This window comes from Nomascus leucogenys, chromosome 16 (genome assembly GCF_006542625.1).
Source record: "Nomascus leucogenys isolate Asia chromosome 16, Asia_NLE_v1, whole genome shotgun sequence".
Lineage (NCBI taxonomy): Eukaryota > Metazoa > Chordata > Mammalia > Primates > Hylobatidae > Nomascus > Nomascus leucogenys.
Window position 1 is genome coordinate 60,239,737 of NC_044396.1, and position 22,804 is coordinate 60,262,540.

The 22,804-nt window shown below is 41.7% G+C and overlaps 1 pseudogene; it reads right to left on the minus strand.

Moving 5' to 3' along the window:
* Window positions 1-3,824: 3,824 nt before the first annotated feature.
* Window positions 3,825-4,840, minus strand: LOC100600091 (annotated as a pseudogene).
* Between the last annotated feature and the right edge of the window lie 17,964 nt (window positions 4,841-22,804).

The following is a 22,804-nucleotide window of genomic DNA, read 5'->3' on the forward strand; positions in this document are numbered from 1 at the left end:
TGTCAGGGGGTGGGGGGCTAGGGAGAGATAGCATTAGGAGAAATACCCAATGTGCATGACATTTTGATGGGTGCAGCAAACCACCATGGCACGTGTATACCTGTGTAACAAACCTGCATGTTCTGCACATGTATCCCAGAACTAAAAGTATAATTTTAAAAAAAAAGAAAAGAAAAGAAATGTAGGCAAGGCACAGTGGCTACCCCATGTAATCACAGCACTTTGGGAGGCCAAGGTGTGTGGATCACTTGAGCCCAGAAATTCAAGGCCATTCTGGGCAACATAGAGAAACCTCTTTCTACAAAAAATACAAAAATTAGCTAGGCGTGGTGGTGCATGCTTGTATCCCAGTTACTTGGAAGTTTGAGGTGCAAAGATTGCTTGAGCTGAGGAATTCAAGGCTGCAGTGAGCCATAATTTTGTCACTGCACTCCAACCTGGGCAACAGAATAAGACCTTGTCTCAAGAAAAAAAAAAAAAAAAAAGAAGGAGGGAGAGAGGGAGGGAGGGAGGGAGGGAAGGAAGGAAGGAAGGAAGGAAGGAAGGAAGGAAGGAAGGAAGGAAGGAAGGAAGGAAGGAAGGAAAAAAGATGATCGGGTGAAAAAGAAAGAAAAGAAAAAGGAAAGTAACGGAACGGAAAGGAAAAGAAAAGAAAAGGAAGGAGAAGAGAAGAGAAAAGAAAAAAGAAAAGAAGTCTATGGAAAGTAAACTCATCTTAGGTCAGTCTCCCTGGGAGTTAATAAGACCAGAGCGGGTAGCTGTATGGGATACCAAGAAGCCTAGGCCCAGAAACCCCCCATGCCCAAACTTCCCACACTTCGGGAGCGGTACAGACTGGACACAGCTTCAGAAACGGAAAGGGCCAGTCCAGCTAGAACAAGATTGTCATGGCAGTGAGTGGATGGGAGGTGAGCATAGGAATGAGACTGATCATCCTTCTAGCCTACTGCAGTTGGGGTTCAAAGATGGACTCAACTTAATTTTTTAAAAATAATTTTATAGGCTGGGCGCAGTGGCTCACGCCTGTAATCCCAGCACTTTGGGAGGCCGAGGTGGGTGGATCATGACATCAGGAGATTGAGACCATCCTAGCTAACATGGTGAAACCCCGTCTCTACTAAAAATTAAAAAATTAGCTGGGCGTGATGGCAGGTGCATGTAGTCCCAGCTACTCGGGAGGCTGAGGGAGGAGAATGGCGTGAACCCGGGAGGCGGAGTTTGCAGTGAGCCAAGATCGTGCCACTGCACTCCAGCCTGGGTGACAGAGCAAGACTCCATCGCAAAAAACAATAATAATAATAATAAAATAATTTTATAAGACATCAATTATTATAAAATCAATAATTTTATAAGACAGTAATATAAATAAAATATGAACTCTGCCTTTGAGGAATTTTAAGATCAATATGGAAAATATGACAAGGTCATTAATACATTATAAATAAATAGGCCAGACATGGTGGTACACACCTGTAATCCCAACACTTTGGGATGGTAAGGCAGGAGTATTGCCTGAGCCCAGGAGGTCGAGGCTGCAGTGAGCTATAATAGTGCCACTGCACTCTACCCTGGGTGACAGAGTGGGACCCTGTCTCAAATAAATAAATAAATAATAACATAACATAGCATAGCATAACAACATAATATCTGTGTCATTAAAGATGTAAAAAAATTACCTCTGATTAGAAGGATCAATAACATCCTCATAGAGAACTGAAAAAAAAAACTGATACAACATAGGAAAGAATAGTGAAACCCCATCTATACTAAAAATACAAAAGTTAGCCAGATACGGTGGCACATACCTGTAGTACCAGCTGCTCAGGAGGCTGAGGCAGGAGAATCGCTTGAACCAAGGAGGCAGAGGTTGCAGTGAGCCAAGATCACACCACTGCACTCCAGCTTGGGCGACAGTGAGACTCCTTCTGTAAAACAAACAAAAAAACATAAGAAAGAAAAGGCTGGGTGTGGTGGCTCATGCCTGCAATCCCAGCACTTTGGGAGGCCGAGGAAGGTGGATAACCTGAAGTCAGGAGTTTGAGACCAGCCTGGCTAAAATGGTGAAACCCTGTCTCTACTAAAAATACAAAAAAAAAAAAAAAATAGCCAGGTGTGGTGGCGTGTGCCTGTGATCCCTGCTACTTAGGAGGATGAGGCAGGAGAATCGCTTGAACCTGGGAGATGGAGGCTTCAGTGAGCCGAGATCATGCCACTGCACTCCAGCCTGGGTGACAGTGAGACTCCATCAAAAAAAAAAAAATAAGAGAGAGAGAGAGGAGAGAGAGAGAGAGAAGAAGAAAGAAAGAAAGAGAAAGAAAGAAAGAAAGAAAGAAAGAAAGAAAGAAAGAAAGAAAGAAAGAAAGAAAAGGAAGGAAGGAAAGAAGAAAGAGGAAGGAAGGAAGGAAGGAAGGAAGGAAGGAAGGAAGGAAGGAAAGAAGGAAGGAAAGAAGGAAGGAGGAAGGAAGAAGGAAGCAAGGAAGGAAGGAAAGAAAGAAGAAAGAAAGAAAGAAGAAAGAAAGAAAGAAAGAAAGAAAGAAAGAAAGAAAGAAAGAAAGAAAGAAAGAAAGAAAGAAAGACAGACCTCAAGTTGGGAAAGCAACATTCAATAGGCAGTCTATTTGACTGGAACACACAACATCTAAAGTGTCCTGGGAAGTGATAAAGTTAGAGATGAAAGAGGACATGTTCACGCTCTGAACAGAGCATCCAAAGGGATCCAAAGAGCTGCCTTAGCAATGTAGGAGACTCACTCCTGATGCAGTGCCATCCTGCAGAGTGTCAAGAATTAGCTAGGACATAAATACAAGCTACTCTTTTGTCCCCTTATAACATATGGTAGAATCAGTCAACCTAAAATAAGATTGGCAACAGTTAAAGTGTGAGATCTTCAATTTTACCTGTGAGCATTAGACTTAGTAAAAATATGGGTCCAAAGGGGGTTAAAAACATAGAAATGAAAGAAGCCATATTTGACAATACTATATATGGAAAAAAGAACTCACTGATGAATCAACTTTTATTACAAAGTTTTCACAGGAAAAAAGATCTCAACAAAAGTAAGAAAATAAGAATGAAAATGGAAATATTAGAAGTGGTTTCACTGTACTCTGCAGAAAAGTGATCAGAAATTAAATTGATTTGGTGCAATTCACTCCAGAAAAAAAAAAAACATTTTTTCAGCAAAAAATGCATTGCTGTGGAATAATTAGGATGAAATTCTCCACACTAGCACTACACCATGAGAATGGAAGCACTGCCCTAAAGCAGGGATTTTGTTTTATTCATTGCTGAATCATCAGTGTCTAACCCAGTACAGGTCTCAGACTGACTTTTCCCATTTTATTTTACTGGGTATGTTCAACAGTTATTTACTGAGTCCTCACTGGGTAGCAAGTCTTCAATAATTATCATGGATAGAGCTATGAACAACAGCTATGAACAGCTCACTCTGCCTTTGAGCTCAAATCTGGCAGTGTCTCAGAATCCCCCAGGAAATCTTCCAAACATGTTTTGCTATCTAGAGAAGTCCACTAGGATTCTGAATCCACTTTATGTTCCTCTAATTCTCAACATATTAAAGCTGAAGCCACCTGCTCCAACTCAAGCATTGCAATGAGCAATGTAGACCAAGTCTTCATAATTGATTTGGTCTTTTCAAAATTCTCCTTTTTTACACTTATTTACAAAAACAAAAAAAAAAGCTTCAGTCTTTATTAAACAAAGGAAGTAGAAGACAGCTAAGGGAACAGGTCAGGACCGCTCCTTTCCCCTACACATATGCAGACTTACAAACACAGACGCGCCCGAGTGAATGTCAGGGACCATCAGGGGACAGACTGATGGGCAGAAGGAGGCAGAACCCTCCGAGAATGGGCCTGGATCCCAGGGTGGGCTGAGACCTGGGCCAGGGGCAGCCGTTGTAAGGGGTTATGCCTGAGCAGCTTGGAGATGAGGTCCTGGGGTTCTCAGGGGCACAGAAGGGGGAATTTTAGGGCCACCTTGACGATTCGCCCATAGGCCTCATTGTGTGTGGGGTTCCCCACCAGCGGCTCATAGCCGAGTACTCCGATGTACCACAGATCCACATTCTCGGTGTGCGCGCGCCCCTCAATTGTCTCTGGGGACAGGTAGTCCAGGGTGCCACACATTTGTCTTCCTCCTCAGTGAGGGGGCGTGCACAGGGCAGCCGAAGTCGGCAACTTTCAGCTCTCCCTCAAGCCCTGAGAGCAGATTCTCTGGCTTTATGTCTGGGAGTCACCTTCTTCCCGTGGCAGTGCATCAGAGCACCTGCCACCTCCCCCATGATGGTGGCTGTTTGCTTCTTGTCAAAGGTGCGGCTCTTTCGCAGCTCCTGGTACAGCTCCTCCGGGTTAGGGGTGGCGGGGGCGTGCTCTAGAATCCAGTAGATTTTTCTCAGGTCATAAAAATAGTTGTAGAGACTCAATATGTTGGGATGCTGAAGGGGGGCCTGGATTTCCATCTGCCTGGGCAGCTGGTGCTCCCCACGCCCTCCTCTATCTGAGACTTGAAGGCCTTGAGGGCCACGATGAAATGGCTTGTCTTCTTTCGAGCCAAGTACACATGTGCAAAATTGTCTTCGCCCAGGGGACGCCCAGTCTCAAGGTCGTCGACCAGGAAGGGCCGCGTTAAGATGCTGCGCGTCCCACAACTGTTCTCTACCACCTCATGGTCAGGGGCCACTGCGGGCTGTGGGTCCGCGCAGCTCACGCGCTGCTTCGGTGGGAATCCTCGGGAGGACTCGCGGGGACAGGGTACTCGGGCCGGCTGGAGCCGTCTGCTTGCCATAGGGCCAGGGGTAACTTTTCTCCTTCTGGGCCATCCTTGGAGGGAAAGCAGGAGGAAAGCTGAGGCCCGAGGCACAGCTGCTCTCCCAGCCACCACAAACGATGGAAATCTGCCTTAAAAAAAAAAAACAAAAAACAACTGGCAGCATTTTCATCATTTTTTCTCACTCTGGAAGTATTAAGCACAACTGTTTATAAAATTATTCTGACGCCCGACTTAGTAAAAAGCTTGAAAAATGACTTTACAACAACTAAATCAGAATTCAGGAGTTCAAGCATAGCTCCAGTAAGAATGTAGGTAAGCACGCCACACATTCAGAAATCATGATCCTAACTATAATTGTGTATTTTGTCATTTAAAAGCAATTATATTATTTTTCATAATTAAAATCAAGGCAGGTGGAGCTACAACTAGGAAAAAAAATAAAATGAAGGCAATCCTCTTTTATCATCTCATATATTTCTCAAAAATGTTCTTTTCTTCTTGTTTACTGAAATATGGTTTCTGGGCCCGAGAAATAAGAGGTTTCTCTTCACACCCTTGGGGGTAGTTCTGAGAAGAAACCTGTCCAGGGACCATTGCTGACCACTGCTGATTCACATGACTGTGTCACGAAAATAGAAGATGTCATTGGGTTTGGGTTCCTCTTGGAACACCAAAATAAACACAGATTGAAATTCTCTCAAAAATACTCCCCAACCATTTTAGCACAGAGAAAGGGTGTTCTCCATGTGGACATGTTGAACATATTCTGACTGTTCAAGCCAGGATCTCAAAGGATTTGGTGGGTGGAGACAGCAGAGCAGGTTATGACACCAGCTTTGTCTTCCCACATGTGGATCACCATTCTTTTCCTCGCTCTCTCCCAGCCCTTTGCACCCATATCCACTGTTTCCCCAAATCCCAGATCATCCATTTAACATGCATTCACTGGGCACCTACATCAGTAAGAATGTTTGTCACTGAAGGGAAAATACACTTATTCATCTTCTGTTCCCCTTATCAAGGGCATCTGCTGTTTTGTGTGTGAGGAGTTAGGGGAGTGTAGGCATGACACAGAGTCTGGGGGGACCTGTGAGCTTGCCCATCACTGTGCATCAGGAGAGTGCTAAAAGGCCCACAAGAAAAGTAAAGCAACTTAACAAACTGTCCCTTCTCTATTCTTCATAAGTTGCCACATCACAGTGTTTTAAGGTGCCAGATCATGCCTTTTATTAATCTCATTACCAAGACTCAGTCCCTTCAGAGCAAGAGCTAAATCCCACCCCAGATGTGACACAACAGAATTCTCAGAAGCAAAAACTTCTTAGGGAAAGAGCAATAAATCAGGATGCAGCACCTCCTCCCTGTATCTTCTCCAGCAAAAGTTATATTTTTCAGGCAAATAGGATCAAGCAGCAAAAAATAAGTGCACTCAGGTTTCTCTGTGATGTGATTACTACCCTGTGGGAGGGAGAGGACGGTAGATGGAGTGAAAATTTGACCCTACCTTGGATTTTTTTTCAAGCTGGCATTTTGGCAGTCTATCTACAAGTGCTTTCAGAATGCCAAGTCCACTGTAGAGCCCAGCCAGAAACAGAGACCTCAGGTGCCTTGTGATAAGCCACTGTTTCACTCGCTCTGCTTTTCCAGGGTGTCGGGTGAACAGAGCCTTGTGCTGCAACCTTAGAACTGGGCGAACAGTGGCTTCGAAGCACCCAAACACCCCCACCACCACGGTGCCGCACCACCAGGCTGGGAGAGGAGGAGGCCCAGCTTTCTTCTTTTTAAAGAAAGATCTTGCTACTTTGCCCCTGTTCTTAACCTTCCCTTTTCTGCCATATACTCTACTCAGGCTTATCAGTCAGTGAGCCCAAGTGAACCAGCTCCTGCCACAACTTTGCCCAGGCTGTTATACCCTCAGGGCTTTTCAAGGGTGGAGAGCACCTGGCTTCTCCATCATCCATCCTTCCTTTATGCTTTGCAGAGTATCAGGAGCACTGGCTTGGGAGACCAACAAACCAGGCTTGGACTTCGGCTGTGCATTCTTGGGTAACATGCTTAACATCTCCGAACCTCAGTTTCCTCATCTGTAAAATGAGGATCATTATATCTGCCCTTCGGTGCCTTGTTAGGGATTAATAAGAGAATACATAAAACACTTACAATAAGGTCTAACATGCACCAAGCACTTGCACAGCAGGTAGCAAATGAAGGTATGTGCATAGCAGGTATGCAAAAACACAGATTTTATTTTACCAGGAAGATGCCTTAAATGCCATTACTTCTTTTGATAATTCCCCCTTGTTCATTTGACCCTCTTACTGAACCATCAGGATTCAACCCAAGTCTCTTTGACCCCAGAAAAATTTTTCCCAACTTTGTAGAGTTCAGTGTGTCTTGGTCCATGTTCTCAAAGCAAATTGTTTGAGCATCTTCACTGCAGCAATTCCTGGAATGTTGAATGTAGTCATCTCCTTGTCTATCAGTCCCATCCTGCCATACCCTCAACACTTGGAAGGTAAAGGAGAGATTGTTTGGTGTGAGGGTTTAGGTACAGAATTCTGAAGCCAGACTGCCTGGGACCACATCCCATCCTTCTTTTGCCAGTTAACTCTGTGCCTCAGGATTCTCCCTCAAACCAGGAGTGAGAATCACAGTACCTACCTCCCAAAGTTAACTTAGAAGTGTGCCCAGCACATAGTAGTCACCATAGAAGTGTTAGCTTTCATTTATTTAATTCTTCTTTGAGTCTTCAGGTTCTGGGAGATACCAGGTGTTTGATACAGAGGGGTTGGAGAAACCAGGGTACCACTGCAAATTACAAGGAGAATGAGTCTGGCATTTCATTCAGGGCAACACATCACGTAATGATTCAAAAATAATGAAACTGGTATCCAAAAGATTTGAAAACAGGATCTCAAAGAGATATTTGCACACCCATGTTCATTGCAACATTGTTCACAATAACCACAATGTATCCATCCAAAGATAAATGGGTACACAAAATATGGTATATACATATAATGGGACATTATTCAGCTTTAAGAAAGAAGGAAATCCTGCCATTTGCTACAGCATTATGAACCTTGAGGACATTGTGCTAAGCCAATCACAAAATGACAAATACTGCTTGATTCCACTCATATGAGGTTGCTAAAGTAATCAAACTCATACAAACAATGAGTAGAATGGTGGTTTCCAGGGGCTGGGGGTAGGGGAAAAGAGGAAATCGTTATTCAATGGGCAAGAGTTGTGTCATGCAAGAGGAAAAAGTTCTTGAGGTCTGCTGTATCACAAAGGGCATATACTTAACAATTCTGTAATATACACATAAAAAATTGTTAAGTAAGTAAATCTATGGTATGTGTTTTTAACCACAATTAAAAATTTTTTTAATTTAAAAATTTAAAGCCAAAAATAACTACACTTAACTAGTGTCAAGCTCAACACCATAAACTTATTTCTGTTCACTCCCACCTCAGGTGACTGCTGGTCTGCAAGAGACAGTCAATTCTTAGTAAAAACTAAAAGTGGGTCATGGTTCTTTTTTTTATGACATATACCTATGTCTCTATGTCTGCGCCAATGTGTTTATTTTTACTGAACACACACTGACATCATTTGAAAGTCTTGAGGCAATTAGGGAAAAACTATATGGAATGAATGTTACCTGACATTTTAATGCTTTACTTTCTCTCTACCCAAGGAGTAGTTTGCTTTCCAAACAAGTTTTCTACTAGATAGCCTGTTTTATTTTTCTTCATAGTACTTATTTCACTGGCACTATACAATATAGTGGGCTATTGATCTACTTCATGATAGTATAATTTAATTCCATGAGAGCACAAATTTGGTTTTTTTACTACTATATCCTCAGCATGTGGAAGAGTTTCCAGCACATAGTAGGTGCTCAATTAACACTTGTTGAATTAATGAATAATTCCTCTGATAGTGGGAAGGACAAGAAAAAAATAGATTGGTCCAAGCTTAGCCATCAAAGTAAATGTGCTTACATTGAATAGAAATTGTCTTTGGAAGGATAGAATTCTTTGATCTTTTTGCTTGCATTATTTTATGCCTTTGAGTCAGGGGATGAAAGCCTTAGTGCAGCTCTGCAACCCAGCAAATACGAACGTAGTTATGATTCTTTAACTAGATATGCCTAGAGCACAGTGAACTTTATAGACTTCTTAACCACCAGATAATTCCAGGAATTGAATTTAGTGACAAGAATTCTTTAGATGTAGGAAGAGATAGTGAGAGAATCACTCAGGTGGGACCAAGAAGACAAGTATAATTATATCTTGAGCCATTTTAATACACTACCAGATAACATTACTTGAAACTCTTTAGGAGCAAAAAGAGGGAGGTATCCGAAACACACAGACTTAGAGTATTACCCAGGCATTCATTTAATCAGCCTTCAAACTTGAGTCCTCACCCGGAGTTAAAGCTTTTCCTCTTTGTGTCTTTTTGAAGCTAGCGAAATTTTCTACCAAAGATGTCTGCCAGCTTTTTATGGCTTAGGATCTTCGATTGCAGAGTCATTCTTTAGGTACCTGATGCCTTCTTCACATGCTTTTTAAGAGGATAAACCACATTTTTCTTATTCTGACCAGAGAAGATCCTGTGTCTATAATCATCAAAGAGGTACTGCTCAAACCAAAGCTTCAATTCCTTTGAGCCAGCATTCAGTTTGTAGCATCTAATGTCATTCCTTCTGTTGGCCCACAGAAGATTATTTTTATATATTCATTTGGGTTTTCTTATGGAATCCTGAGTCAGTACTCTCTCCAGAATGATGGTTGGGGAAGCTACCATAGCTTCAGAGGGAGAAGGTACAAACAACATTTTCTCTCTCTTTTTTTTTTCTTTGAAACAATCCCAGAGAAGAAGTTTGAGGGAAACTTGGTTGGATTTATAATCCTCCTACATCAGAAAACAGCAACGAAAACTTCCAGTAGCTGACTTTGCACAGCAGTTTCAAAACCAGAAACCAAAATAAACTGCCAATAGGAGCCCATCGATGGCAAGATTTCATGCACTTTTTCCTGTTGTGTAACCTAGCCTCCATTTCACCTTCCCTCCCAGAGATCATTCAATGCAGAGGGATCAGTCCTCCTTTCCTGCCCCAAGCAAGTGGCCAATGAATGCATCTGCAGTTTATAAGATTCCTCAGTCAGATTGGATGTGACAGAAAAAGACTTTGGCAGGATCTGGGGTTTTTGGGTGACAAGGATCTGGGACTGTGATTTCTCTGCCACCCTTACTCCTGATTAGGGAGGGTGGCTCAAGGAGGGCTCAAAGTTCAGGGAACATATATGTAAAAAAGTGAGCACTTGGTTACAAGTAAAATCTAGATTAGAAGTGAAATTGTTTGCAGCATTCAAGAGTGAGTGGAGTCAAGAAAGGTCAGCAGGTTGCTGCCAACAGATATGAGTGAAAAATGAATGATTAAGTCTTAGCAGTGGCAGTGGGACCCACTGAATAGTAGTATGCATGTGACTTTAACGTTTATAATAACAAGAGTAGAATAAAAATAGCTACCATTTGACTAAGCACCTGCCATGCCCCACTGTGGCAAGTTTTTCCCATCTATTAACTCAGGCACAATACCATGTATTCAATCCTTTTAACTCCATCTCTCAGATGAGGGCCTCAAGAAGCAGGAAGGTTAATAGATTGAGCATGGTCATTTAGTTGCAAAAGAAAGAAGAAGAGCTGGAATTTCAACTAAGGTCTATCTGACTCCAACTTAGCCATCCTTGCCTCCTGTGCAAGGCTGCTGTAATGGGAGCTTTGGAATGGCCTCTGGATGGAGGGTTCAAGCTTTGACTTGTGTCCTCCTTCACAGCTATTTGCCAGTCATGCTATTGCATAAGGGGAAAGGAAGGAAAAGAGGGGAGGTGATTCCTACTTTATTCCTCTCTTGGGAGTGGCTTCGCTCTATTCCTAGAAATGGGGCAAACGGATCTTTTCTATGGGATGATGAATAGCAAAGAGAAGCCCATAGACAGGCATCTTGCCACACCCTCCACCACCATATATCTACCCCAGGGCCCCTGGATCCACATGGTACCCACCTGGACCTGATCTTGATTGCTTTATTTTCCTGCCGGAAAACTCAACTCGTTAGTAATTCCTCTGTTTCTAATAACACTTCATCCAGGCTCAGTGTTTGATGACTCTTCACATGCCTCTCCGCGAGTATGGCTTCCTTCAGCTGCCAGCGTGGAGAGTAGCTGCAGGGACACCAGGAAGCCCCAGGACCATGGCTTCCTTGGCAGCATCTCCAAAGAACACAAATATTCCCATTTTTCTTTTTGGCAGAAGTGGTGGATAAGTGCATTAACCAAAACAGGAATATGAAAAAGGGAGGCTGAGAAGAAAGGGGTGAAGAGGAGAAACTCCTGATCAAATAAGAAGTCCACAGGGAGCTCATCCCCTGTGCTGCTGGGTGGTCTGGATTGTGTGTTTTAGACTCATGCAGATGACAGTCTTATCTCCTGTGTTCTCAGCAGTTACTACCACATTGTCAGAGCTCCACACATTTTGGTTTTCCGTGGTGGTGACAAAAACACTTCTCTTACCCACAGCTAACTATAAAAATAATAATGACGCCTGTGATGATAGCTATCATGTATATGACCCTGTGCTCAATGCATTACAGGATGGTGATGATAATTCACACTTTTATAGTTTACTATGTACCAGCAATGTTCTAAGTGATCATCAACAGACAGACAGGTTAACTCATATGTCAATATATGAGTTAACATATTAATCCTTACTGCAAAACTATGAAGTTGGTACTATTATCCTATTTTACAGAATAGAAACTGAAGAACAAAGAGTTAAGTGACTTGCCCAAGGTCATGAATCTGAAAAGTGGCTATTTATCCCCCAGGAAACTAAGGTTCAGAGGGGCTAAGTCACCTGCTCAAGGTCACATAGTGAGAAAGTGGTAAAACTGAGTCTCAAACCAAATCTGCAGGAATCCAAAGTAAATACTATTAACTGCTATGCTAGATTAACTCTCTCTATACACACAACCACATACACACATATATATGTAGATACACATATGCACATACATCCTAGAAAACTAGAAGTTTTTATCCAAAAATTTGGGACTCTTGGATTCTAAGACAGTATTTTTTTATTGCCTCCAAAAATTGTATATCTTGGTATACATAGAAAAGCATTACATTTGAAGGTGACTTGGGCTACACAGAAAAGGCACCTTGAGGCCCTTTTTGACCCTGACCTGTGAGCTGAAAGATCAGTATTTTGGCACACTTGAAATCCACTTTGTTCAGAAAGTTCTGCCTTAGAGAAATGTTCCAGTCATGAAAGCAAGAAGTGAGTTGAGAACCTACCCCATCGTCCCCCTCTCACCTCTCTCATTTCTCTGCTCCTTCACTTGCTCTGCATTTCACTGTACCCAGGAATAAGAAGAAATATGTTGAATAAAGTCAGTTTCACTAAAAACAAACAAATATGGTCCACCACCTGAAAGATTCCCATTTCAACTCTCCTTTTCCTTTCTTATTCCTCCAGGAAAGCACAATGATAGTAATTAAAATGGAAGCATGAAGAGGCCCTGGGCATGTTGCAAACACCATTTGCCTAAAAGACTTCCAAGCTGCAGAATCCACTTTTTTCCCCCGTGAATGAGCAGCAACTACTGTCCTGCCATGCTGTCATCAAAACTTGCCTGCTGGATGTGCAGCGCAGGCATGTGAAGGCGCTGGGTTTCCCTCTGAGCCAAAGCAGCGGGAGCTGCCCCCACTTGGGGCTTTTTTTTTTTTTTTTTTTGCCAGAAAGAATAAACATTAGCACACATATCATTGGGGCAGGGGTGCCCTGGCAGAAGGGCACCTTGTGTGACTGGCAGCCGGCCCTCTCTGACTTTCAGTTTTATATTTCTCAATTTCTAATTGACTTGCAGCCGCACTGGGAGGAGTTTTGCTTCATTTCTATATTACATAAGATTGGACGGCCTGAGGGCATAAGGGCTGTGGACTTCTCTGGAGCCAGGCTTGGAGTGAGTAGAGCTATTCCCAAAGCTGCCTTTATGCATGAAGAGGGGAGAAAAGAGGACAGCAACTGTAAGCCTTCTCCTCTTCTCTGCCATTTTCCCTCAGAGGTTGTGCAGTGAAAGATGCTCCATAGACCCTGTTCCTCCTAATGCCAGATGCAAAGCACATGTGTTGTCAAACTAGGATTAGTTTGTTATTTCTCCTTTAAGTAGGTTAAGCTTTTTAAAGCAGGGGTAATTAAGATTATGACTAGACAATGAATGAAAGAAATCATGCGGCTTAATGAGGGTACTGTAGTTACCCTAGAATGGAAACGATAACAAGTTTGCTTTTATTGGTATGAGAAAAGGAAAAGGAAAAAAGAGATGGCAATAAAAGATACATATATATATATATATCATATATATATATGATATATACAAATATATATATCATATATATATATGAGATATATATATATAGCTTCATCCACACTAACACCTAGTAGAATTGGGAGCACACCTGACCATTAATATAACTCACTGCTCACTTTGGGAACTGTTTTTATAAGAAAAAAGGGTTTTCTCTGCGCATATTCCCACTGCTTGTTGATTCCTTAACTTTTCTGTGGTTACTAATTTCAAAATATTAAAAACATATTCTAGCCCTGAAAGATAAAGGTGGTCATGATGTAAGCACACATCCTTTCTGATCATAGGCTCTAGGTATCTCCCAAAAGCAGCATAGTGGAAAACAGAAAGGCACGGGAGAAGAAACAAGAGCAGTCAGAAAGGCTGTGCAAATCCTTTCTCAGTTGATTATATTTGTAAACTCTTCTAATCTGTCTTCTGCTCCCAGTGCACATTGCTGGTACTTTCAGCAGCTCTCACTGTCTCTCTCCTGAAGAAATCAAGAGACTCTTGACCAGTCTCTTGCTTCTAATTGCTCCTTCCTCCGCTCCATCCTTCACACAGCTGCCAGATTCATAGCTCTAAAAGGCCAGCTTGTTCATGCCTTTCCTCTTTCAATTATTTCCTAGAGGCACAAAAATTCCACTTGAAGAAGGATCTCCTGTAATATCTACATGTTTTGAATACAAAAATATTCAAATCAGCAGTGTTTATTGACTATAACATATTTAATGTCTATCATTAGTTAACTGGTTAAATAAGACATGGTTCAACTACATAATTTGAAAACATGGAGCTGTGGGAAAGAATAAGATAGATCTAAATGTGCTGATACGGACCAATCTCAAGATACAAAGCAAGAGTTGTATAGTATCCTCCTTTGCATGCAACAAAGGATAAAGAAGATGTTTATACCTACACTATTTCCGCAAAGATACATAAGTAGTGAATGATCGTAGGTGTTTCCTGGGAGGGAAGCTATGGAACTGAATATCTGGCATGGCTTTTTTATTGTATGCTCTTTGTAGATTTTAAAATCACACATAGGTGCTACTTTCATAATAAGAAACACTAATTTAAAAAACAAAAACAAAGTCTTCCATGTAATAAAAGCACATCACCTGGCTAAGTGATGAGGGCACTTCATCACCTGGATCCAACCTACCTTTGATGCCTCCGATGTTGACTGGAGGTCACATCACGCCATTCGCCATTGCCTGACCTGCTCATGCTACCCAAGAGTATTCCACACATGTGCACGCAGCTGGGTTTCTTCATCTATATACTGAGGATTATAACAGCACCCATTTCACAGTTTTTTAGAGCGAGAATTAAATGAGATAAAACATAACAGGTGCTTATAACAATGCCTAGCAAATAAGTTCTCAGTAAATGTCAGTTGCTATTATTATTTTATATGAAGGTGGCACCTCTTTATAGAAAGGCCTTTGCTCCATTCTCTGCCTGGTGAAAGGCTACTTACACACTAAGGCTTAGCTCAAATATCATCCTTTCTGTGTTCTTCACAACCTCCGAGCTCTGAGCACTTTGTTCATACCCTTGTTTGGTGCCTTTCATATTCTATCATAATAAATACCGTACCAGTCTACTTCTAGCTACCCCTTATAAGGTACATTGAGCAAGGACTATGATATGTATCTTTTTTGAGTCTAATATAGCTTTTCAGTAATTATTTAGAGAATTTAGTGCAATTAAGGCAATTAAAAAAAATCCCCAGGAAATGTAGCATGTATGCATTGCAGCAATCCAAATCTTCTCGCAGTGTGTCTGCTAACGGTTTCCTCACTGTGTGACACTAAAGGAACCTTCTGGGAAATAGAGATTAGCATTAGTGCCAAGATTCCCCCAAAGGTGATCTAAGCACTTCACACCATTTTGGTTGTCAAGCCTCACTCTTCACAGCTCATCTTTCTTGCCAGAATGCTAGGCCAGCTTTTAGTACTTAGCAATATAGATTGTGAGCTAACGCTTGGCTGATGTCTAATTTAAAAGATTGACTGTGCGTTAAAAGCCCTAGCAGGCTTTAAAAAGAAAAGACTTAAACCATTGCAAAAGGAATATCTTGGCTGATTTTGCTTTGGATTTGATATTGGATTTAATATTAACACAATAGCATATTCGATTTTCCTCTGTGCTCATGTGAGAAATAATATATTATTCATAGGTTTAAAACACAATTCCAGAGTTAAAAGATCTGAGGGGGAAAAGGTTATTCAGACTGATATTTCTCCATGGATCATGTGTTATCAGCATCAACTGGAGGTACTTAAGACTCAGGTTCTCAAAGTCTACCTAAGGCAATGAGGACCCTAGAGTCTGCTTTTGCATATAGGATGCCCTGGTGATTCTTAAATACATGAAACTTGGGAGCCACTGATTCATAATGGCATTCAGATAAGATTCTTGAGGCTGGGAGCAGTGACTCCCTCCTATAATTGCAGCATTTTGGGAGGCTGAGGCGGGAGGATTGCTTGAAGCCAGAATGTAAAGATTAGCCTGGCAACATAGTGAGACCCCATCTACAAACACACACACACACACACACACACACACACACACACACACAAATTAGCTAAGCATGGTGGTGTACCTGTAGTCCCAGCTACTCTGGAGGCTGAGGCAGGAGGATCCCTTTAGCTCAGGGGTTCAAGGCTACAGTGAGCTGTGATCACACCACCACACTCCAGCCTGGGTGATGGAGCGACAGCCTGTCTCCAAAAAAAGAAAGAAAGAAAATGAAAGAGAAAAATCAGCTTGAATAAGAAAGTATAGCAAATGTAAAAATCTCATGAAACAAGCTTCACCAAGTCACCAAATACCTGCTTTGTGCTGCTGCCCACCTTATGTACCTTTTAAGCATGGATTCTGTATCCTTGGTTGCCTACATGACACCATGCTTGGAAAGAAATCAAGGATATAGTGTGGTTTGGATGACAATGGAGATTTGAAATGTGGTTACTTAGTGACTGATTCCCTTTCTTCTTAGGCTCCACCTTGAGTTTCTCAATTCTAATCAGAGCTACACTTTCCTAGGTTTAAGGCCTGACCGGGGACAACGGTCACGAGGAGGAGAAGAAAAGCATCGACAGTGTTCAGGGTGATCTTAGCAAATTGCTAAGTAGCGTTCAGGGTGATCTCAGCAAATTGCTTTTTTGGTCTTTGAATTATTCCTTCTCATTTGTCTACTGCATTTTTTAGTTATATCCTTACTCTAGCAATTGATCACATACTGCCTCATGTAGTGTTCAGGGTGATCTTATCAAAAAACATGGTGTGCCTTTGGTCTCAAGTAATGGGGAACACAATGAAAATGAATCAAAATCCTTCTTTACCCTTTGTGACCCCTTGCTTTTCATTTTTAAGTACCTTCTGAGTGCAGTCAGTTCCCTTTCTAGTCCTCTTTACACCAAGCACAGGACACAAAGGTAATCATCAAAAGCGACATACTCCACTAAGTATGTTCTTTTTCCCCCACAGTATACAAGTCAGCTCAGTGTGGTTTGGGAGTCATTGAGCTTTGTAAGTGAATCTATATGTTAACAGAGATGTATGGCAAAGCTATGGTGTCTAGTAGAAAGAGCATTTGTTTTCCAGTCAGTATCTAGGTTTAAGACCCATTTTACCTTTACTTACGTGTACAACCCTAATTAAGCAAGTCACTCCTTGCTCAACCATAGTTTTCGTGTCCACAAAATGAAAATGAGAATTCCTACTTCAGATTGCTGTTAAAAGGATAAGAGAAATAATATCAAAACAACACTTAAAATACTGTCTTGCACATAGTAGGTATTTAATAATATGTCATTAGTTTAATCATCAAATATCAAAGTGGCTATAGATTTCTGCTATGGGGTATCAAAAGAACTGTGTTGCTATGGGAAATACTAAGAGTAGTACAGATCATGCTTAAGTTATTGTGATGCTTGTCAATGAGATAAAAAATAGAAACACATAAATGATAGCAAAATTATTTAAAAGTTATTTAAGTAATATAAAATATATCATGAGACAGTATGTGATCAATTGCTAGAGTAAGGATATAACTAAAAAATGCAGTAGACAAATGAGAAGGAATAACTCAAAGACCAAATGAGCAATTTGCTAAAATCACCCTGAACACTACTGAAGCATTTGTGAAAGTATAGCTTTATTCATTTGTCAAATGTCTCCTGAGTGCCTACTCCAACCAGGCACTGTTCTAGACCCTGAGATGCAGTGACAGACAAGACAGAAAAGATCCCTCTGTCCATAGAGCCTATATTTAAGTGGCAGAAGACAGACAAAAAGAGATTAAGTTCATGTTAAGACTACTATAATTTCAGGTAGTTTGTCATACGTTCTATGAAGAAGAATGAAGTGGGGTAAGGGATTAGAGTGGGACTAGCTGACAGTTATTTGAGAAATAGAGAATCAAGGGAGCCCTCTCTTAAGGGGGAATGGTGATCAGAGATATGAATGAAGTAAGAGAGTGAACCAAGGAAAGATCAGAGGGAAGACAAGGGAGAAGCAAGTGCAAAAGCAGGAATGAACTTGGTGTCCAAGATCCTGCAGGAGAACCAGTGTGGCTGGAGTGAGGTGAACCTGCAGGGCAGTGGCAGGAGACAAGAGGGGAGAGAAAAGTGAGGGCCAGATCATGTGGGACCCTCTTGGCCATCAAAAGAGGGAATTTTACTCTAAGTTGTGATGTAAGCCTATTGCAGGATTTTAAGCAAGAGAGTAGCATAATTTATTTCCTTAACAATTATCATGGGGGGAGAACAAAGAATAAATATGAGGCCAATTATGGGTTAATACATTGGTAAAGAAAAGACGACAATGGCTTAAGCTATTAGAGACCAGAAAGGAAATCAGAATATAGTTATTTTAAAGGGTCATTAAAGAGATTCTCAAAAGGAGAAATGATGAGGAAATATGAAAAGATGGCAGATGATATAAAATGGCAAGGTAAAGAAGATAAAGAAAACCAGAAAGTTCAGAAAAAGATTATTTAGGTTACAAAGTATAAAGACCTGGTATCTGGAGCCAGCACACTTGAATTTGAATCTCAAGTTTATGACTTACTACTCATGTGCCTTTAGAAGTGTTACTTAACCTTTCTCCAGTTTCCTCATTTATAAAATAAGAATAATGAGATCTACATCATAGAGTTGTGAGTCAGATAAGAAAACATATCAACTTTCTGGCAGGTAGTAGGTTCTCCAAAAATATTTGTTCTTTACCTTCTATCCCTGGTTGAATTTATACTTTTTTCACCAGCTTATGATAACAACAAACTTATAAATTTCATCTTCATCATTTAGAAGCATGTGTAACTTCCTCATGGAGACTTTGTTTCATCAGATTAATTATTACAGTTTATTTTTGTTAATTATTGTATTCTCCAATAATATAAGTTCTGAAAACTGGCCCAGCATTATGGCAAGAAGGGAGATTTCCAGGCAAACGATGTGGTGTGGTCAGATCACCTTAAGGAAAGAAGCCCTGTGCCAAACGCTATTTACCAGATGGCTCGGTCTTGGGCCCACTGCAACTGAACTGTTAGCAGGCACATTGTGGGGCGATTTTGATTGTCTGGGACAAGTATAGCGGGAGGCAGGCTTTAAGGTAATCAAAGCATAAACTGTATAGGGCTTTATGGATTAAGGTCACAGCCCCTCAATGAATACATAATGCCCTAAAGATGATTCCCATTTGCTCATGCAAAAGGAGAAATGGAACAATAGAAGGGAGATGACTTTTATTTCCATTGTTTTGTATTAAGTGACTCCAGGACTCACTGCAATTCCCACTTAGGACCTCCCTTGTAGGAGAGCTTCCTATTCATCCTGTGGCATGTAGGAAAAATTGAACGGTTTTCTAAAAATTAGAATGTACTCCATCAAGCAACTGAAGGTGAAATGTTGAGTTAGAGTCTCCAGGTATGAAATACAGCTCAAGGCTTGGGTTTTAATATCGTCAGAAGTACTTTATGGATATCCTAGGTACTAATGTGTACTATTCGGTCCTAGGGGACAATTCCTCAGAGCAAAAGGAAGGGGCTTTAGGGAGAGTTTCCTGCAAGGAGGAAAGCAGAGTCCCCATTCAATGTGTCAGCAAACTCATCAAGGTGCTAGTTGGTGCTCAGAACCATGCAGAGTGCCAGGGTTACAGAGCACTATGTTTTACTATATGACCTCAGTGGTTTAGAGTCTGATGCATGGGTTTAAACGCTGGAGGGTTTTACCCTCGGTTTGCATGCTGGAAACTGACTGTACATGTAACAAGAAGGTAAGTGTCCTTTCCTACCCTGTCCTGTCTGGCTGCCTTCCTCTTACCCCTTGCACTCCCATATCTCACTGTCCAGATCACCCCATGTGCCTTCCTGTCTTTCCTTCTTCTCCCAACCCATCAAATGTATTTGTTCATCATTACATTTTATGTGTCTTGCTCTTCTAGAATTCAGCTGAACTCTGTTATTTACCTACTGTGTGCTTTCTCCCTACAGGTAACAAGTGGTCTTACCTCCCATAAAAATGTACATGGTATACGCAGTTCTGTCTGGTCATCTGTAACGTGGACTAAACTTTCCGTTGTTCTGCAGAGTCTAAGTTTATAGTATTATTCAGTATAGTTCCTTTCTTCAGGCACTTTTGGAAGTATCAAGAGTAGAATAAAATTTAGGTTTTCAGTTAACAAATAAATTGATAAATATTTTCTTTTCCTCTGTAGTAACATTTCAAATACTTTTATATTGTTTTACAATCCATACGAAGGCATCTGTAGACTACACAAACTTCACTCATTGAATAAATATTCATAAGCTTCTATTATATGATTAGGTGATAGAAATACAAAGATAAAAGAATATCATGCATGTCCTCAAGGACCCTAACTTATAGTAGACAGAAATTAAATTGGTTTTAGGGAAACTGCCAGATAAAGATCCATAAAGGCAAGAACCACCGAATCACCACACAGCAGATTTGTTTTTTTGTTTATTTGTTTGTTTGTTTGTTTGTTTTGAGACAGAGGCTCATTCTGTCACCCAGGCCGGAGTTCAATGGCACGATCTCAGTGCCAACCTCAATCTCAGTGGTGCAACCTCCACCTCCCAGGTTCAAGTGATTCTCATGCCTCAGCCTCCTGAGTAGCTGGGACTACAGGCATGCACCATCATGTCCGGTTAATTTTTGTATTTATAGTAGAGACTTGAGTTTTTCCATGTTGGCCATGCTGGTCTCAAACTCCCGGCCTCAAGTGTTCCACCCAACTTGGCCTCCCAAAGTGCTGGGATTACAGAAATGCACCACTGTGCCTGGCCCCAGATTTTTTTTTTAAACTGAAGAATCATTTGAGTATAATGACCTAATTATAAAAATATAGATCTGGGAAGAAGCCATTGCCCTAATCTAAAGGCAATGGAGAGTACTATGGTCGCCAAGGTAGAGATTCTTTACATTGTCCATTAAGAGGCAGAGCTCCTTGCTAACTAGTAGACGCCAATGGTCACAAAGAGCCCAGAACTTTCTGGGAGGGAAGGAACCAACATGCCAACATCAGCACCAAAGATACAAAGGTAGGAAGTGCCAGTCCTGGGTGTCTCTGACTAAGGGTCACAAATAGAGTACCTCTGGAGGGCAGTAAGAAACACAGTTTCAGCACAAGGGCCTAAACCTTCATGGGGAGAAATACAACCTGGAAAACCATCTTACTGAAGTCCCCTAGAGTACATCAGTGACAAAGGAGCAAGACAGTTGAGGGGAAAGTACAAAATTCATACAGCAGCCCAAAAACTAGGGTCTGAAAGCAACACTGCTTTTAGCGCCAAATGCGGACAGCAGAGATTATTTATCTTCCCTAATCACTGTCAGTGTTCTCTCCCCCAACCACTGATGCTGGCAATCATAATTTGAGGTTCTCAGATAATCTATAGTCATATCACTCCAAGAGTGCTTCTTAAGTATGGGACCTAAGTGGGTTGTAATCCTGAGGGATAACATTCTTTCTTCAACTTTGTGGATTAACTGTTGTGCTTTGTATCAAGATAGTGCTAATTTAATTTTTAACATTGTGAATACTGTGACTATATTTTCTAAGAGTGTTGCAGCAAATCCATATGGGTCTGCAGCAACCTCAATTATTGTTTCCTCACAAGAAAGAATTTGGCTGAGGGTCATAAGGCAGAAGACGAGACTGAGGCAAGCTTTAGAGCAGGAAGGCAAAGAAAGTAAAGTACACTTGGGAGAGGAACAAGTGGACATCTTGTTCAAGGTCCATTTGAGCTTAGACTTACGTAGGGTTTTATATGCGGGCCTACTTCCAGTGTCATGCATCCAGTTTCCCTTGATTATTCCCTTAGGGTGAGCTGCCTGCATGCACAGTGGCCTGCTAGCACTTGGGAGGTGAGAATGCGCAGTGTTACTGGAGTTGTCTGTATGCTTACTTGAGGCGTACTTCCCTGTCCTGGTGGAATGCCCCCAGAAGGTCATATACCAGTTAAACTCCACCATTTTGCCTCTTAATGTGCATGCTCAAGCCCACTCACCCAGTTCCTGAGATCTTCTTGGGAAGCTGCTGATTAGCAGTTTCAGGTGTTTGTACCTATTGGGAAACTGCCTTTCCCTGGTGCTGCCTGTGACCTATTACTATTTTAGAGAGACATTTAACATCTGCCTGACTATCAGCTGATGGTTATCTGACTTTCCTGGTGGGGTGCGAGAGAGCCCTCGCCTGCCCTGCTCATGCCCTGCCCTGACTAGCTACCTACTGTAACAAGAGGTCAGATAGTGGAAATGAGATTGATTACATTATCTCCAGCATAATCCAGACATCAGTGAAAAAATAAGGCTAAGTGACTATGTTATTTAAATGACAGATGAAAGCATACAGGCAAGTGGTTTGGGGAGATAAATAACCAAAACAGCATACTGTTGGTACAGTATCAGTATAACATGCAGAAAAGGATTTGAGACTGGATATGGTAGAGAAAGAGAAGTGAAAGCACATATGGAGGCTAAATCTCACAAGTCCAGGAAGAAACAGCCATGTACCTCTAAATCAATTAAAAGTTTTTTCATCTCCCCAAAGATACCGATACTCAGTGGAAAACAGTGGCTATTGGTACTGAGCCCCTGGCGGGAGGAGCAGCCATTGTCTCTATAGATCAGCAGACTTAGTCTTTGCCCTTGCTGGCTCTGAGGAATTTGGGCAGTCCAGGTGAGTGGGATTCCTCTCAGCGCAGTGCACCCCCTCCACCAAGGGCAGCCAGTATTTCATTAAGCAGGTCCCAGATCCCATGCCTCCTGACTGGGTAAGACCCCCTAACAGGGGTTGCCAGACACCTTATGCAGGAGCATTCCTGCTGGCATCAGGTCAGTGCTCCTCTGGGACAAAGATCCCAGAGGAAGGAACAGGCAGCCATGTTTGCTGTTCTGCAGCCTCCACTGGTGAAACCACCAGGTGTGGGAGAGACCCAGGAGAATAGGGTCTGGAGTGGACCCCCAGAAAACCACAGCATTCCTACAGAAGAGGGGCTTGACTGTTAAAAGAAAAGCAAGCAAACAGAAAGGAACAACAACAGCATCA